The 18,762-nt window shown below is 36.5% G+C and overlaps 1 protein-coding gene across 2 annotated transcripts in view; it reads right to left on the bottom strand.

Annotated features, from left to right (window-relative positions):
- Kuz (zinc-dependent metalloprotease kuz) overlaps positions 1 to 18,762 on the bottom strand; it is a 171,268-nt gene that overhangs the window by 97,831 nt on the left and 54,675 nt on the right. The window lies entirely within an intron of this gene.

Genomic DNA, 18,762 nt, shown 5'->3' on the forward strand with positions numbered 1-18,762 from the left:
CAGAAGTACAGGGGAGAGTGGTTGGGACTGGACAGAGGGTGAATTCTCGGGAGAAGTTGGAAATGTAGAGGATTAACTTGTTGAGAGGGATGTTTTGAAACGAATTTTAAGTTTCTCGATAGTGAGAAGATGTAGAATACGTGGAACGCGATATTTTCGGAGATGGTGATTGAACGAATGTGTGAATTTTTTGAAGATGTAATGGAAGAATGTTCGATTCGTGAGGGGTGTAAATATAGGAAATATTTGGGAAAATTTAACACTTGGGAGTCGAGAGGAGATACTCGGTCGCTGTCTAATTCGGTGTAATGTTTTCGTGCTGGGGAAACTTGATGGTTTGGGATTCGAATTGGACGTTTAAGTATTACGTTATTGTGGAGTGTGTTCCATTGGTAATGTAGGTATTGGTTTCTAATAGCAAAGATGCCTCGAGTGCACAGGCTTAAGTTTCTTTTTTCGATGGTGGAGTAATTTTTGGTAATGGAATCGTTTTTGATAATGAAATAATTTTTGAAAGTGGAGTAATTTTTGAAAGTGGAGTAATTTTTGAGTGAAGTAATTTTTGAGTGAAGTAATTTTTGAGTGGAGTAACTTTTTATAATGAAATAATTTTTGACAGTGGAGTAATTTTTGATAATGGAGTGATTTTTGATAATAGAGTCATTTTTTTTATAGTGAAGTAATTTTTAAAAGTGGAATGATTTTTGATAATGGAGTAATTTTTAAAAGTGGAGTGATTTTTTATAGTGGAGTAATTTTTGATAGTGGAATAATTTTTGATAATGAAATAATTTTTGACAGTGGAGTAATTTTTGATAATGAAATAATTTTTGACAGTGGAGTAATTTTTGATAATGGAGTGATTTTTAATAATGGAGTAATTTTTGCTAGTTTTTCATCTCATTTATCACCCATATCTGCACACTTTCGTTCGTTTATTCTCGATTGGCCAAAGCCACGAATGCAGTAGTATCTCGAACGACGTGAGTCGCTACGTGGAATTGTTCCCGGCTCGGCATGGTGTTCTACGCGATTATTTATCTCGAATGAAAATCCATTCGGTCCGAAAAGAAAGATAACGCACGTCGGGAAAACGTGAAGAAGTTACGACGAGAGGGGCGTTCGTTTCCAAAACAACATAACGGTCACAGATCCCGGAACAATAAGAACGGTTCGAAGTAGAAATTGATGCGATGTGTAATAATAAAAAAAAGAAAGAAAAAATGGAAAGTTCTCCCCCGGAGGCGACACGCAAGTAGCGAATTTCAACTCCGAACACCGCCGCTAAATCCTGACGTATCGATACTAGCGAATATCCGCTGCACCGTTGCAATCTGTTCCTGATTTCGCGTATTGAAACCTCTATTAATCATTTATTTAACTATTAAATATGAACGCACCGTGATGGCGCGTTTTATAATCGAAACGCGCGGTAGCCAGACGCGTGCAACGAGATCCGCATTATTTACGAAAATCTTTTTTTTTCCCCTTCTCTGCACCTACGTTAAAGAGTTACGATTTATAGAAACGTAGTTGGTAAATTGCTTTATCGTGTTCGTTTAAATTAGCGCGTAAATATTTCCCCATTTACGCGCACCTTGTTTAACTGTTGGCTTTTATCATTTCGCGGAGATTATCTCTCGCGTGCTTCCGATCGGATCTTTTAAATATTTTACTACACGGTACGCACATTTTATTCGTTGGTTCGTTCCATTTGTTAGAGAGATCGTTTCCAACTATTTTGTGAAATATTCTATTTTTGAACAGAGTCTTCGTTGGATTGTTTCATCGATTGTGTCTTAGGTACTCGTGTGGAAATTAATTTTTTAAATACCTGTGCAATGTTAAGTATCGATGATATTGATAAACATAAAATTACTACATCGACAAAAACGTAACATTGATAGAAAAAAAAGAAAAATTATTCAGTGGATTATTTCATCGATGGTTTCTTAGGTACTCGTGTGGAAATTAATTTTTTAAATACCTGTGCAGTGTTAAGTATCGATAATATTGATAAACATAAAATTACTACATCGACAAAAATATAACATTGATAGAAAAAAAAAAGAAAAATTATTCGTTGGATTATTTCATCGATGGTTTCTTGGGTACTCGTGTGGAAATTAATTTTTTAAATATCTGTGCAATGTTAAGTATCGATGATATTTATAAACATAAAATTACTACATCGACAAAAATATAACATTGATAGAAAAAAAGAAAAATTACCAGATCATTCCCTTTAACATGCAATCTAGCTACGTTGAAATTATCCCCAGAAATTGCAAACAATAATTCCTGAGACCTTTGTTTCGTTAATTTAAAACGAATAGGATTAAGGATATACGGTTAACAATTTCAGAATTGAAAGAATGTAAATTAGGTAAAAATGAACCTAAGCACGATTTCGTTCAAACTACTTACAGAATAAGCGACAAATGAAATTTGTGTTCGATTTGCGTGTACTATATAATTTAAAATAGTCCAGATAACGTTATGCTTGGACTAATTTTCACCGGTAAAATATCGTCAATATTGGTAATACCTCCATGAAAATGCAACGAATACCGACATTTATATTTTTATTTGTAAAACATAAAATCGAAGCACGATTTTCGTTGCACCTGTATTGATACTAACAAGTTTTTTATGCCAATTGTACTCCACTTCCCTTGGAAACAATCAATGCGTGTTTTCAATTTGTAAAAATGTAGCATTTATAAAAATTTGCAAAGAATGCGCATTTTCGAACGTTCGATTACTCGTTTTGATTCTAGATAAATGTTGCATGAAACTAGAACCGAATAATTTAATATTTGAATTTATTATGTACTCAAATACGGTTAAAGAATATTGAAAAATAGAAAAATTTGACAAATAGTCCTCTCCCTTGTTTATAGACGAAATAGAACGTAACTATACTTCACAATGCAGTAAAGAGAAAATTGTTAAAAAAAAATTCTCACAAAGACGAAGAAAAACACTCGTTTGGCCGAAGCTCTCGAACCAGACGTATGATATTTCGTGCTATGAATTATGTACTCGAGTTAGCATAGCGTGGTTACGCTGTTCCTGAATAAATTCGTATGTACGGGGGGAAACGAGCGCATCAGATCGATCGCGTCAATTTAGTGCACTGCATCTACCAGCAAAACAAATCTTGTTGACGCGACAACGCGAGACGAGGTTCACAGGCCCCTGAAAGACAATTTCCAGACGCTGGGTTCGCCAGACGCTGTGACCTACAAAACGGTCACCCAAGAAATTTCAAACAGTATTTATCACTATTTTCCTACCTACTGGAATGGAAAGTTCGGAATACATTTTTTTTCCCGTCGTTGGTGATAATTGATACATGTATAGATATAGTATCATTATTGTAGCACTATAGATTGGACGTGGTATTAGTAATAGGTTTCTCTTTTCGTTAAAGATAGATCGATTGTGTAAAACTAATTTTTGTGTATAGAACTAATCGTCTTGGTGCCCACAGCACTAAGATCGTCTTCGTTACCTGAGTCTTTACAAATCTCTTATTTTACTACGTCTTTACAAGTCTCTTCTCGTATTCTTACTGTCCCAAACACGCTTCTTACGCATCCTATGTATTTTCCAGGGCTGCAATCCAAGCATGCCCAAGTGGAAAAGGAAAATTCCGATTCTATATTTTCATTTCAGAGAAAAACACGTTCGAAGACCTCCTGATCGCGTCTCGATCATATTTACAAAATAATTTATTTTTCAATGCATGCACGTAACGATAAACATAAAATTATTACATCGACAAAAATGTAACATTAATATAAAAAAAAAAAAAAAAAAAAAAAAAAAAGAGAAAGAAGAAAAAATATCAGATCATTCCCTTTAATGTGTAATCTAGATAGGTTGAAACCCCAGAAATTGCAAACAATAATTCCCGAGACCTTTGATTCAATGTAAAATTATTACATCGACAAAAACATAACATTGTTTAAAAAAAAAAAAAAAAGAAAGAAAGAAAATCATCAGATTATTCCCTTTAACACACACCTTGCTCCACTAAAACCACCCCCAGAAATTACAAACAATAATTCCCAAGATCTTTGATTCAATGTAAAATTATTAAATCGACAAAAAACATAACATTGATAAAAAAAGAAAAATCATCAGATCATTCCCTTTAACACGCACCTAGCTCCGCTAAAACCATCCCCAGAAATTGCAAACAATAATTCCCAAGACCTTTGCATCGTTAATTTGAAAGGAATAGGATTAAGGCTAGAAAGGATCAAGTTTACCGCAGCCAGTGTCCCCGTGCACAATAAACCGGTGGTCGGCTTTTGCATTTGTTTTCACCGTCGAAGCACGTGGAAAATGAAAGGCTTAAAATGCGCCCGGCCTAAAGGCGAAAACGAAATTGAGGTCGAAATGGCGGCTGCGCGTCAGCCCCTACGCGAACAAATTCTACGCGCATCGGGAACAGAAATTGGGACGACACTGCCTAGAACAAGGGTAAACAAAATTCACGGGACACCGTAAAGATCCGAACTTTCGGTCGATCGTTGGCCAGAAAGTGTCTCAGTCTCCTCTTACACGGTGTCCGTGTGTCACTGACACTTAAAAAACCAGTCCTTTCACGTAGGACACTGTTTCCTTTTCTCGTCCAGGAGCAACCGAGCATACTGGAGGATCGGGTAGAGACGTTTACTGGCATTCAGCCAACGCAACGCCTCGTTGCTGGTGATGACCCGGGCGTGCAATATCGAGGAAGATCAAGGCGAACAATCCCATTTCCGACACTCTTGCTTTACCCCGTGATATCGAATATATTACGTGGCGGTGCGTCACCAACGGAAGCGAAAAATCGTTTAACGGGCCGACACACAGCTGGAAACAGTGTGCGCGACGAGTGGAGATAGCGACCGTGCACGGTAGAGAATTTCTGGTATGGAGCGAGCTGAAACATTTTCAACGCTTTGAAGACACCCGAGGGGAACGTTCGGACGATGCCTGGGTGCGGAAGAAAGACAGAAGTAACCGGGGAATGCTTTGAGAGACGTCGCTGGCGAGCAAAGGGCGCGAAGAATGAGGTACCATCGAGAGCCAGGAACGAGGTGGCGAATTCACCTTCAAGCTCCACCAACGGGAAACAGGCTACGCGGAGAAATTTCCACGTGCGTTATGGAGGACGGTTTTCGCGGCGTGTGTAGAGCCTGTGTAGAGCCAACAGTGTCTCTGTTGGTACTTCTCAACGCCTTTGGTTCGAATCGCGAGAACTGCTCCGCGAGGTTCATCGAACGAGATCGTCGTACGCGTGAACGTCGACGAGGTTGCGTGTTTCGGAGAGGGGGATCTGAAATGGAACGATGTCATTTTTTGGGGAACGTTACAGGGAAATAATTGTCGATAAATATTCCTAAGTTCGATTAGGGAGAGTGTTTTCGAAGAGGAGAATCGAAGATGGAAGAATATTACTTTGGGGAAACTGTACAGGGCAATAGTTGTCGATAAGTATCCCTAAGTTTAAAGGGAGAGTATTTTTCGAAGAGGAGAATCGAAGCTGGAAGGATATTACTTTGGGGAAACGTTACAGAGCAATAGTTGTCAATAAGTATCCCTAGTTACAGAGCAATAGTTGTCAATAAGTATCCCTAGTTACAGAGCAATAGTTGTCAATAAGTATCCCTAGTTACAGACCAACAGTTGTCAATAAGTATCCCTAGTTACAGAGCAATAGTTTTCTATAAGTATCCCTAGCTACAGAGCAATAGATGTCAATAAGTATTCCTAAATTCGATTAGGGACAGTATTTTCGAAGATGAGAATCGAAGCTGGAACGATATTATTTGGGGGAAATGGTACAGAGCAATAGTTGTCGATACGTACCCCTAAGTTTAAAGGGAGAGTATTTTCGAAAAGGAAAATCGAAGCTGGAATGATATTATTTTGGGGAAACGTTACAAGGCAATAGTTGACGACACATACCTCTAAGTTCAATTAAGAAGAATTTTGTAAAGAGAAAATTTAATTTTTTAAAGAGAAAATTCAATATTCTAAATAGAAAATCCCCTTCCTCTGCGTAAAAAAAAAAGATAATAACTGTCTGTAAAGTTAGCTATCGAATTGGATTCCTTTGTCATCGTTAATTGTTACCTCTTCGGGAGAAAATTTTCATCGAGTTTCAAATTTTTACAATAGCTTAATTTCGTCGATTTAATTCTTCTATTTTTCACAATTTCAAAAATCAGAACATATCGTTTCTACGCTTGGGTATTTTTAGAAGTTTTCAAAGCGCGATGTTTCACTGTTTCGTTATTTACATATTTGACGGCAGTCACGAAAATACACTTGAAAATTTTCGGCTGGAAAATTTATATTCCTCTATTTATTCTACTCTTCATTATTTCAGTCGCCGAGCATGGTTTCGCTTGATTATCTGGCAACTACGTTGCTCAAGTTACCTCGGGCATGGCAGTTAAGTGGCTAAAGGGGGTAGTAACGGATGGAAACTTGATTTTCTGTTTTAATTTCAACGCTTCTTTTCTATCGCTCGGAAAAATATTCAAACATTCAGACTCGAGGCGGTCATCGAATTACATTACACGTTTAGACATTTTCTTCCTGACTGCAAAATCAAAGATTAAACAATTCCGAAGATGTTACGAAATTATCGTTATATTACCGTTAAAACATCTACATTGTTAAGAAGAAAAGAATCAAAACCAAAAATAAGTAAATGAATTCATTTTTAGAAAACGACAGAATTTTTCTATCATTTTCCAAGTTTCCTACGAAAAACTATTCAAGTTTCATATTTCTGTTACGAAATAACAGAATATATGATTTAGAAATATATGATCCAATTAAGGTCCATTATTTCATTGAAAAAAATTTTAATTTTCGAATAAAATAACATATTTCTAATTATCTTTATTTTCTTTGCTTAGATAGTATTGAGAATCATTTTATTTCGTCACATTGCTACAGTCGCAATTAATCCTGAACTTCTGTTAAACTACCTAACGTAATATACGTCATTTATTTTCATGGTCCTGTTCGTACTGTATATTTCATTGATAGTGATTTAATGAACCTATCGTCAACTCCTTCGCAATTTGTGCTCCTCGAGGTTCGGGACAAGACTTAACGACTTCTGTAAAATAGACGTCTGCTTCAATTATTTTGCACCCCTGACATACACAACTTAGAGATACAGTGAACTATTAACGACAGAATCCTTGTCTTGAATCCATGCCAAATGTAAACCATCAAAAGTTGGTTGTTTCAAGCGGAGTTTAGACCCATTAAAACAACGTTAAACGAACGTAAAACTTGGCAACATATTCACCGTGCCAATTTCATCGTAATATGCACCGGTGCATCGCGCCGAACCTTATTTTAAATTAAATACAATCTACAAGGGTGCGCGTGCAACAATAATATTTATGAAATAATATTTCTTTCGCGTTGGACTTTGCGCTGAGAAAATTAATTTTTATTACAATGTTTCTCATGAGAAAAAATACTGTACTGTATCCGATTACAAATTATTACTGTTACGTGCTATATACAGACAAACATTCGTAACAAGATCCATTGAAGCAAACATTATCGAAACGCATACGTACTCCAAATAGTTTCAGAATGAATTTTCTCGCGCAAAAAAAATTTTATTTTCACACTTTCTCGATTTACTTTCTCGTAGAACTCTTTTGGGGATACTCTACGAACGTTGCGTAAAAACCAAACATTGTTAAAACGCATACCTACTCCAAATAGTTTCAGAATGAATTTTCTCGCGCAAAAAAAATTTTATTTTCACTTTCTCGATTTACTTTCTCGTAGAACTCTTTTGGGAACACTCTACGAACATTGCGTAAAAACCAAACATTGTTAAAACGCATACGTGCTCCAAATAGTTTCAGAATGCATTTTCTCGGGCGAAAAAACTTTCATTTTTACATCTTCTCGATTTACTTTCTCACAGAACTCGTTTCGAGACACTCCATGAATATTGCGCTGTACGTTTCACCGAAAGTGTAATTCTGCACGAAGATGTTAAGTCAAACCACGGTACACCGTTAACTGTAGGTGTAACGTCGTCTTAAACTAAGCCAAGACAATGATCTGAAATGGACCGACGATATAGGCGTACCAGACACTCGATAAACGTAAACTCGAATCCGAACGCAGAAACCTACCTGGAAGTGGCCCTGGAAGAGGAGTTGTCTGTGAATTATGTTCGTGGCTAATGCCCACCACTTCACGCCAGTAAATCGATCCTAAATTATGCAACCATGGGGAAGGTGGGTCGACCCAAGAAGTCACTGGTTCGATTAGGCGAAATAGGATGGCCCGCCGAGATGACGTGCGAGATTAAAGTTATTGCGGATCTACCGTGTGGTTTCTAATAACGGAAATGGATTGCGTTTCGATCTAGTTAGATTTTCGTCAATTCGAATCCACTTGATTGCACTCGTGCATTTATATTTACATTTAACGCGTATTTGTCATTATTGTGCTAGAAAAAAATGTTGACTACTCGATATTAGAATGAACGATTCAATATTATCATTCGTGTTCGTTTAAAGAGATTACTTGTCCAGGATAAATTCAACAAAGAGAAATAATTAACATAAATATATTTTAGAGGATTCTTTGCTATAAGAGGATCGAAACTATAAAAAATCGAAACGTTTAAAACATATTTAGATTTAAGTACTACTCTTTCGCGATATGCACCGGCGCATCGCACCGAACGTTATTTTAGATTAAATAGAATTTACTATCACGTGATACTACTCTTTCTCTTTTGTCACTTTTAAACAATTATAATACATATCACGATGAGAACATACTCATTACCGTATTATACTCGTACATTTATATAATATATAAATGGACGTGTACTTATTATTATTGTGCTAGAAAAAAGATTTTTACTCAATATTACAACTATTCAATATTAGAGTGAACGATTCAATATTATCACCTTTATCCGTTTAAACAAATTACTCGTTGAGAATAAATCCAACAAAGGAAAATAATTAACATAAATATTGGATTATTCGGAAAATCATTTCGTTTTTTTGGTGAAAATGGAACACGATTTTTTTCGAGTGTATAAACATTTTATTAATTTATACATTCTCCATTTTAGAAAACGAAATTACTTTCCGAACAACCCAAACCCAATATATTTTAAACGATTCTTTGCTACGTTTACCGAAGAGGACCGAAACTACAAAAAATCGAAACGTTTCAAATATACTCAGATTTAACCGCGATACTTGTTACATACCACTCTTTCTCTTTTAATATCTTCAAACAATAATCATACATATCACGATGAGAACATACCGCCCGCATAACGACTATATTAACCGATAACAGTGCCACCACCACTTTGCACCGAGTTAACGTTGCTTTGAATGACCAGAGGTATTAGAGACAATCACGAACTGTCTAAAGTCTTCAAGTTCTCGACACAACGAAAGTGAGGAGAGTACTGGCTTGTTACTGACATGATTAATATCTACCGAGATACAGAGTTCGTCACTTCAAGCGTGTTCCCGTTGATGAATCCGACCGATGTTTGTAATTTAGCCAGTTGATCCTGGTGCTCCGTTTGGAAGGACAGCTACTCACGATTTGTTACCGAACAGAGGGTCGCGGCAGTGGTTATGCTACACATACATATTCATGTTGCCTCTAAGGCACGAGGCTACATGCGATGCTTGTTTGGGATTAATACGAACGTATAAGATCGTAAGCCACGTTAAGCCTCCGAGGACTTACCCCGTATCTCGATGACCGTGTTCGACAAGCATCAATTTTGATTTGGTATTAATACGTAGAATTTTCTCCCATGTGCAATGAAAGCATTTTACACGGACGTTTTTCAACGATTCGTGATCAGTCGAGGTGTTGAATTGTACAAAAAGTGTTACCAGACGTTTTTGTAACATCCTGCAACGACAGGGAGTCTTTGAGTTTAAAGTTTATACCGACACCCAGTCACAACATTTGATTTGAAAATTTATATTTCGAGCTTTCGAGGATTTATATTTCGAGCTCACCCTTTTATCGGTACCTGATAATCGTCCAGATATGGACGAAAAGTTTATGAAGAAGATGCAATTGAAGATCGAACGTATGAAATGTGATTTCGAAAATTTCGATAAGAAGCTCTTGTTCGTTTAAATGATTGCGTTCTGGGTTAGTGTAGACAACAGACGAAGACGATTTACTATAATTCGTCGTATCGTTACTAGAGAGCTCGTAATTAAGTTTCATGTGTCCCAAACACATGTTGTTGAACCGCTTCGTCGACTTGGTATGGTTGGGAAACTTGATGCCTGAGTTTAACACTCTACGAGGGAACGAGACTAATTGGGTCGAGAATCAAAGTTTGTTTCTTTGAAAAATCGTCGACTGTAGATACTATTTTTGAAACAAATAGTTACCTGTCTAATAAATTATATTATATATAATCATAAAAGATGAACCAGATGTAAAACTTGAACCTGTTCCGAAAAGAGCTTTAAATCGCAAAAAAGAAACTCTTGTTTCTGAAAGTTTATACTGTGCATTCGCTACGGATGAAGGGGATAATTCGTTGCGAACGAACGCAATTTAATTGAACTGTAAATTATATCTGTAAAAATGAAATAACGACGATATAGAAAAATACCGATATATTTTTGCACTAATATCGTATAAACGATATTTTCCACCTTTTGTAAATTTCCAACAGTGTCCATACCAAAGTAATTACTTAAAGGTCTATTAAGTACTCGATTATGGAATTGTATGAGCATCATCTACACCAAAATAAAACAACAACAATATAGAAAGATACGATTTTTTCATCAACGTCGTATAAACAATATTTTCCACCTTTTGTAAATTTCCAACAGTGTCCATACCAAAGTAATTACTTAAAGGTCTATTAAGTACTCGACTATGGAATTGTATGAGCATCATCCACACCTAATCGGATCAATCCGATCGGTAATGACACCTAGGAATTAACATAGAACTGGATTCACTATCGTTTTACACTGGTATTGAATGCGAAGATAAAACGAGTAAATCGTTCGAATTACTGCATCAGGATTCGAACTCGAATCCTTTACCGACGAATTTTCTCTCTCTCTCTCTCTCTCTCTCTCTAAATCCATTATTCAAAAATGGCAGCCGCCAGTGTAATCAACGTAAAAAATCTGAAGCAGGCCATTGAAGCGCCACTTGGCCAGGGTTTTCACAGTTAAAACTCTTAAAGGTTTTTGGCTGCACGCCATGTCTCTTTGGAAAGCGAGCCCAAGGTTACGCCAGCATTGCAGTGGACTTCGTTAAGGATATTAGGTCGCGCAAATCTATTGTACAAAAATAGTAAAATCACTTAGCAAAAGGACACGGTAACAGTCGACTACCTCTAATGGATTCAACTTTACGAAAAATAGCATTACTGCACCGATAAATGCATTGCACCGGAAAATTTGTCACGAATTTCTTTCTTAAACCCCATTGATAACTTTTTCAAACTCTCCTCGCGCCTTCTACTTACAAATTCGTCAAACCTATTTTCTTTTCGATATTAAATTATCTAAAGAACATAAAAACCAAAGTAAACAATACCTGTAATTAAAGACACTCCAGGTGTCCCTGATATTCCTAGTATAATTTAACTTCTGGAAAAATAGCATCACTGCACAGATTAATGCATTGCACCGGAAAATTTATCACGAATTTCTTTCTTAAACCGCATTGATAACTTTTTCAAACTCTCCTCGCGCCTTCTACTTACAAATTCTTCAAACCTATTTTCTTTTCGATATTAAATTATCAAAAGAGCATAAACACCAAAGTAAACAATACCTGTAATCAAAGACACCCTAGATGTCCTTGATTTTCCTACTGTAAATCTCCTACGATTATTAGTAATTTATTCAAAACTTCCGATACCTCTCTCAGATTTTCTGCATCCCACGTACGCATCCATGGTAAAAGTACCCCACAACGTAAAAATCTCCCAAAAAAAATCGTTAACGATGGACCATCGAAAGGTATCACGATGTAACCATCGGCGTTGATCCCTTAATCTTCCAAGTGCAGCCCGGTGCATCGCGGTGCAGCTTCATACGTCACATTTGGTACAGCGGCATTAGTTGACTTGACGTACAACCTATAGATTCTGCGGTGCGTACGTCATCGATCATCATATTACTATTCTCGCGAGGGTTCCAACTCCACGATTCGCGTCCGTTGGAACCCACGAGGTACCCTTCTATGGGTCCAGTCGCTGATGGACGCTCGGGACGTGATTATATCCACGTTCGTATTAATGCCTTTGCTCTCTGACAAAGTGTACAACATTAGCAGCAGTTATGTCGGTGGATCCATTATCTTCAGCTACGTGACGTTGAACGGTTTACACTTATTAAGCGTATCGAGTAACAAAGATCAGACTGTTTTGATAACGCGATGATATCTCCGTCGAGGGAGCTACTTTTCTCGAACCATTTGTAACATTTAACGTGTGGTACTGTATCTGATAATACGACACCAGTCTATTCCCCCAATTTCTATTATCGAGTATCACAGAAATTCTGAAACCCGTGCAATTGAATTCGTACTTCTGATTCTTCGTACATTTCCTTCGTGAATAACACCCTACCCAAAATAACACGAAAAAATAAATTCAAAAACTTTTCAATGGAATTCCAAGTCTTTTAACTCGCTGGAAAATCTAGCCTGATTTAAACGATAGATGCTCGGATCAATGGAGTCCCGTTTAAATGAAGAAGGAGTATCGGCTCGACGAGAAAGGTGAGAAATTTACTACGTTATAACCACCGACGCGTTCATCTTTCTGTATCGAGGCGATTTATTGTTATCTTTCCGGAATTTTCCCAAGTGATCCGCTTTGGGAGGCAGTTCCTTGTGTTGCCGGTGAATCTGGAATCCAAACGTTGCTCGGGGCGAATGTACCGAAGCTGAGATTCCCAGTGTTGATCTTGCATTTAGAAGGCGATGTTGATGATATCTTACTCGACGCGGGTGTGAGAAAAATTTAAGCGAATATCCAATAAGCGATACGCACAGCCAAGGAAACGTAACGAGAGACTGAGAGTGTAACTGTACTTAAGAGTACACTTAAGAGAGCGTAACGAGCGATTCTTGTAACTTGGAAGAAGTTAAAAAAAAATATACCTTTAGGAAGATTTCAATTTGAACGGTTCACTTTATTCCGGACATATTAGAGAGCCGATAACCGTACAAAAAGTTCACTGATTCGTGGAATCGAATAATCGAATACAAGAAGTTTAACCGGATTATTTCTCATCGATACTTTTTAATTACTTTCGATTTGAGTACACGTATTCGAGCCGGCCGATATTCGGGCTCGAAATGTGAAAATTACCCTCAAAATACGTATTTGTTTAAAATTGTTGAACATCTTGAACACGAATGGAAGTAAAAAGAAATACTGAGTAGAAAAACCGTTTAGTTCTCGATGAGAAATTATAAACTCTGAATAAAAATTTTATCAATAGAAACAGAACTTCTTTTCCTATTTATCTTTTTTTTTCATCTCCATTTTTTTTCAATATTTAACTAAATAGAATATTATCTACAGTTTTAAGAACACTCCCGCGCATAATATTTTTCGATACTCTATCGAAACCAGTTGTACACATTTGCATTAGAAACAGAACTTCTTTTCCTATTCATCGTTTTTTTTTCATCTCCATTTTTTTCAATATTTAACTAAATAGTATATTATCCACAGTCTTAAGAACACTCCCGCGCGTAATATTTTTCGATACTTTATCGTAACGAGTTGCAGACATTTGTATTAGAAACAGAACTTTTTTCCTATTTATCATTTTTTTTCATCTCCATTTTTTTCAATATTTAACTAAATAGTATATTATCCACAGTCTTAAGGACACTCCCGGGCGTAATATTTTTCGATACTCTATCCGCGCGCTAAATTACAAAACGGGTAAATTATCGATCGGGTCGAGTTCCTCGTTAGCGATACATTTCGATTTTTCACGGAGCAAAGTGCATATTGTAATCTTCTGATATTTGTGCATCCAGAACACTTCATCATTATAATATATGCAAGGTGTATCTTCAAGGGGCAAGTAATTCTAGATTACTGGAACGTGTATAACCACCCCGCATTTTTCTTTCACCTTTATCGCGCGAAAGCAAAGCATGCGCGAGGCAGTAGTCAGCAAAGCAAAAGTAGTCGCATACATCACCGGTTGGATGAACATTCGCGCGAAGGAGGAATGCGCGTGAATAACTCGTATCTCCGCATAGGAAGTGTGTAATGGCCCGCAATGAAAAGCGCAAACCCGAGAAGATAGATGAAAATAGAAATAGAAATTTAAATCTCGCTATAATCAAATTCCTCGCCGGGATCGAATAGTATACAGTATAAAAATGACGCGTTATCAACGTTACCGACAATTTAGTTACCGAAGTAATCGTGTACACTGGTTGGATAAAATTTACACAAGTTTCGATAGAATTTTCAAGAGAACTTATTATTTTTCGTTCGAAAACTCGTCGTCCAGGGAACAGACAGCAATTGGAGAAAAAGACAAAATTATTAAGAATTTATGTATTCGCATTGTTTGGGTCTTTGGTATCATTGTGATATTATTAGTTAAAGTACATTTGATTCAGAAAAATATTAATCTACTTATTTTTCTACTCGAGAAAAACATCAAAAAACATTAATGTTAATTAGGATACAATGAAACCATTGAAGCCTTGTCGAGGTTGATTGAATTTTTAAATTAGTTGATCGCATTAATTAGGTAATAATTTATATATTTGCATTGTTTGGATCTTTAGTATCATTGTGATATTATTAGTTAAGGTACATTTGTTTCAAAAAAATATTAATCTACTTATTTTTGTACTCGAGAAAAACATCAAAAAACATCAATGTTAATTGGGATACAATGAAACCATTGAAGCCTTGTCGAGGTTGATTGAATTTTTAAATCAGTTGATAGCATTAATTCGATGGTTGCAGAAATGAAATATTTAATATCAAATTGAACGAATGAAGCCCATTGTTCCCGACATCCTTTCGATTTGTTCGTTAAATATACATCTTAGTCGAATATCAAGGAAATTCTATTATATGTAATTCTGATACTGTAGGCAGTAGCATATTGAAAAGGGACGCTTTATAGCGTCTAACCCGCGTCACATACCAAAAGCACGTCGTAATATTTCCCTATGTGGAAGAAATTTACGTTGTGCTCTGAATACAAATTCTACTTCCCAGTTGAGTTTTGTACAGCAAGTTTATCATTCTCGTTGCCACGCGTTTAAGGTAATATTTACGACTGGAGTCGCATTTTAATGCAGAATTTATATTAGGTCATCCGGCAAGTAACGCGTTTTTTTTTTTTTTTTTTTTTCAAGAACCGTGCAACAGTGAAATGAAACTGGCCAGTACAGATTCAATTTTCTGTTTTCGCTTCTTCCTTCTTTTTCTTCGTTCGAGAAAAAAGTGTGTTCACGAACGCGAAAAATATTAATTATCTACGAGTGGTCATTGTTTTGTATCGCTTTTTCCGTATCATTAAAGGAACTCTACGATACACCTTTCGTAGAAATCAGTCAATTTACTTTCACTTTTTATCCTAGTTGTTTAGATTGTTAGTTTTTAAATTTTGCTCCTGTATTGTAAATTACGTCGGTACAGTAGCCTCTATAGTACGTTTTATTTGATCAAATTCGAAAACTGTATGCAAATAATATAAATGTTTCTTAAATTCAACGGACTGGTAAAAGACTAAACACGAAGTATATTTTTACGTGTGCTTATAGTATTTTGGAGAAAAAATCCGCATTCTATACTTGTACACCAAGTATTTTGGAAAAATCTGCATTCCATACTTGTACACCTAGTACTTTGGAAAAAATTCGCATTCCGTATTTGTACACCTAGTATTTCGGAAAAAATCTGCATTCTATACTTGTGCATCTAATATTTTGGAAAAATCTGCATTCTATACTTGTACACCTAGTATTTTTGGAAAAAATCCACATTCCATACTTGTACACCTAGTATTTTGGAAAAATCCGCATTCTATACTTGTGCACCTAATATTTTGGAAAAATCTGCATTCTGTACTTGTACACCTAGTATTTTCGGAAAAACTCCACATTCTATACTTGTACACCTAGTATTTTGGAAAAATCCGCATTCTATAATTGTACACCTAGTATTTTGGAAAAATCCGCATTCCTAGGACACCTAGTACAACGGACTACAAGTTAGTAAATATTAAAAAGTTTACAATACAACCCAGTACTGATTACAACACAGCTACTGTTAATGTCCAAAAAGAATACACACCATTGTGTGCATCTCTTTGGCCGCAAACTGCACACATTTCGAACTTAACTACTCCTTTCACGAAGCTACATTTCAACTCTAATTTCTGCCAAGTTTCACCCAATACACTCCACTATATACAATTCAAAGTCAACTGAAAACCATACGAGTGAACTATACAACTTCAAAATTATCTTCGATATCCTATTTGAAATTTCGAGACCGATTCTCCAAAGAAGAACTTCAACGAAGTTAATTGTCCCCGGGGGATAACCAGTCCAATGGAAACGCAACTTCTCGATCGTCGATAGCGTAACATTAACAATGAACTACAAAGTCATAATTAATACGGAGAGTGTAATTTGTGAAAAAGGTCACGGGAGAACGATGAAAAGTTACCGTTGGCGAGCAGTTTCGGACTTTTAATTGCTTTCGAATGCGTCACGACCTGTTCCACGCTCGCGTAAGGGATCGTTGTCGGTCAAAGTACCATTAATTTTTCGTTCCTGTTCGCGAGCTCCCGTTGTTTATCTTCAAGAACGTTGTCCTTGAAATTGTTCGCGCTTACCGTAAAAAAAAAAAAAAAAAAAAAAAAAAAAACGAAAACCAATTGAATCGCGAACGGTGCCGTGAACACCAGCGAGCGAGTGTACAATTACGAAGAAACAGTCGTCGCGAGAAGAGGTTGTTAACATTCGTTCCACGGTCGGTCCTGTTTTCACAAGGGCGTAGAGCAAAGGGCTGCTCGAGGGACACGCGTACCTCGAATCCAATGTTCCGTCACGAGATAACCGGTCGAACGATTACTCATTTATCCCTTCGTTTCGTTTTCTCGTTTTCCACTGGGCAATGTTACCTCGAACCCCCTTTAACCCTACATTCATAAACTATATTTAACAATAAAAAAATAATAAAAAATCTACAAATATTAGTTAGAAACAACTTTTATTGACAATTTAAACGTGAACAAAAAATTTGAAAAAATCAATCTGAGCATTCTAGGCACAAACTACGCATGTATTTGCATCTCTTTCGCGCCACGCGTTGTAAGAGTTCTTTTAGTCGAGGGTGTATAAGAGACGTGTGTTTGTGAATCTAGGGTTAATGGTGTTTATTAGCAATGGGAAATAATACCGAGTCAATTCCACCGGGTACAAGACCGTGAATTGTAATCTGAATAGCATCGAATGCCACCGAACACGCAGCTACCACCAAATGGTGTAAACTAGCGAGAAGCTTCCATTCGAGAGTCAAGCTGCGTAAAATCTGAACTAAGACGAAACATCGCTGACACGGATATTACCAATTGGAATTAATGGAAAATAGAAAAAGGTACCGGATTTGAGATTTTTAGAAACTGATTTCTATAAATGATTCAACGACGAAGATAACTGGTACTGAAGAAATGTGTAAACTTGCGAGAAGCTTCCTTTCGAGAGTCAAGCTGTGTAAAATATCTGAACTAATGGGCTACCTCCCGCCCTACACAATCGACTTCTTTCTAAGTAAACTTTCTAACGGAGCACATTGCTCCCTTAGTGTGCATTCATAAATTTCTTAAAGACCATAGTCTAAATCTTTGACTGACTGTGAGGACTGCTTGGTACTGATCCAATAAATTATGAATTTATATAATACAGACACTAGTTACAAGCACTATATACCGCTACGAGTTATAAGTATCTAGTTATAAGTATTATATACCGCCACTAGTTATAAGTATTTAATTATAAGTATTCTGTACAATCATTAGTTATAAGCATCTATTTATGTATCGTTTCGTATGTTCGGGTAATCTTTCACTCGTGTATACCATTCTTTTTTTGTTCTGTTAGTATGCACACCAATGTATATGCTGCTAATAACTCTGTACTGGGTTCATAGCGTAAATGAATAAAAAAATCTGAACTAAAACGAAATATCGCTGACACGGATATTACCAATTGGAATTAACGGAAAATAGAAAAAGGTACCGGATTTGAGATTTTTAGAAACTGATTTCTATAAATAATTCAAAGACGAAGATAACTGGTACCGAAGAAATGTGTAATAGTTGCAAGATGATATATTTTTAGAGGAAAGATCGGATCGATCGTTTCGTGTTCGAATCAGTCGATAAGCTTTTAAAATTGGTGGTACACTTGGACAGATGTTATTTTGCGAAAAGAAAGAAGAATATAGGTGACCATGAAAGGTTCTTGACGCTTCCACCTATTGATTTTTCTCCTCAAATATCTAATCACCCTCTTTCGTTTCCTTCAACCCCTGTACGTTTTATTCCACCGGTTTAACGTACCTTCGGAACGCTATATATTTATAGGCAGTTTGTAATTATAGAAATACAGATGTCTACGGTTGACAAACACCGTTTAAAATACCAACTTCAATCATTTTCATTTACG

Source organism: Ptiloglossa arizonensis, chromosome 4, assembly GCF_051014685.1.
Source record: "Ptiloglossa arizonensis isolate GNS036 chromosome 4, iyPtiAriz1_principal, whole genome shotgun sequence".
Classification (NCBI taxonomy): domain Eukaryota; kingdom Metazoa; phylum Arthropoda; class Insecta; order Hymenoptera; family Colletidae; genus Ptiloglossa; species Ptiloglossa arizonensis.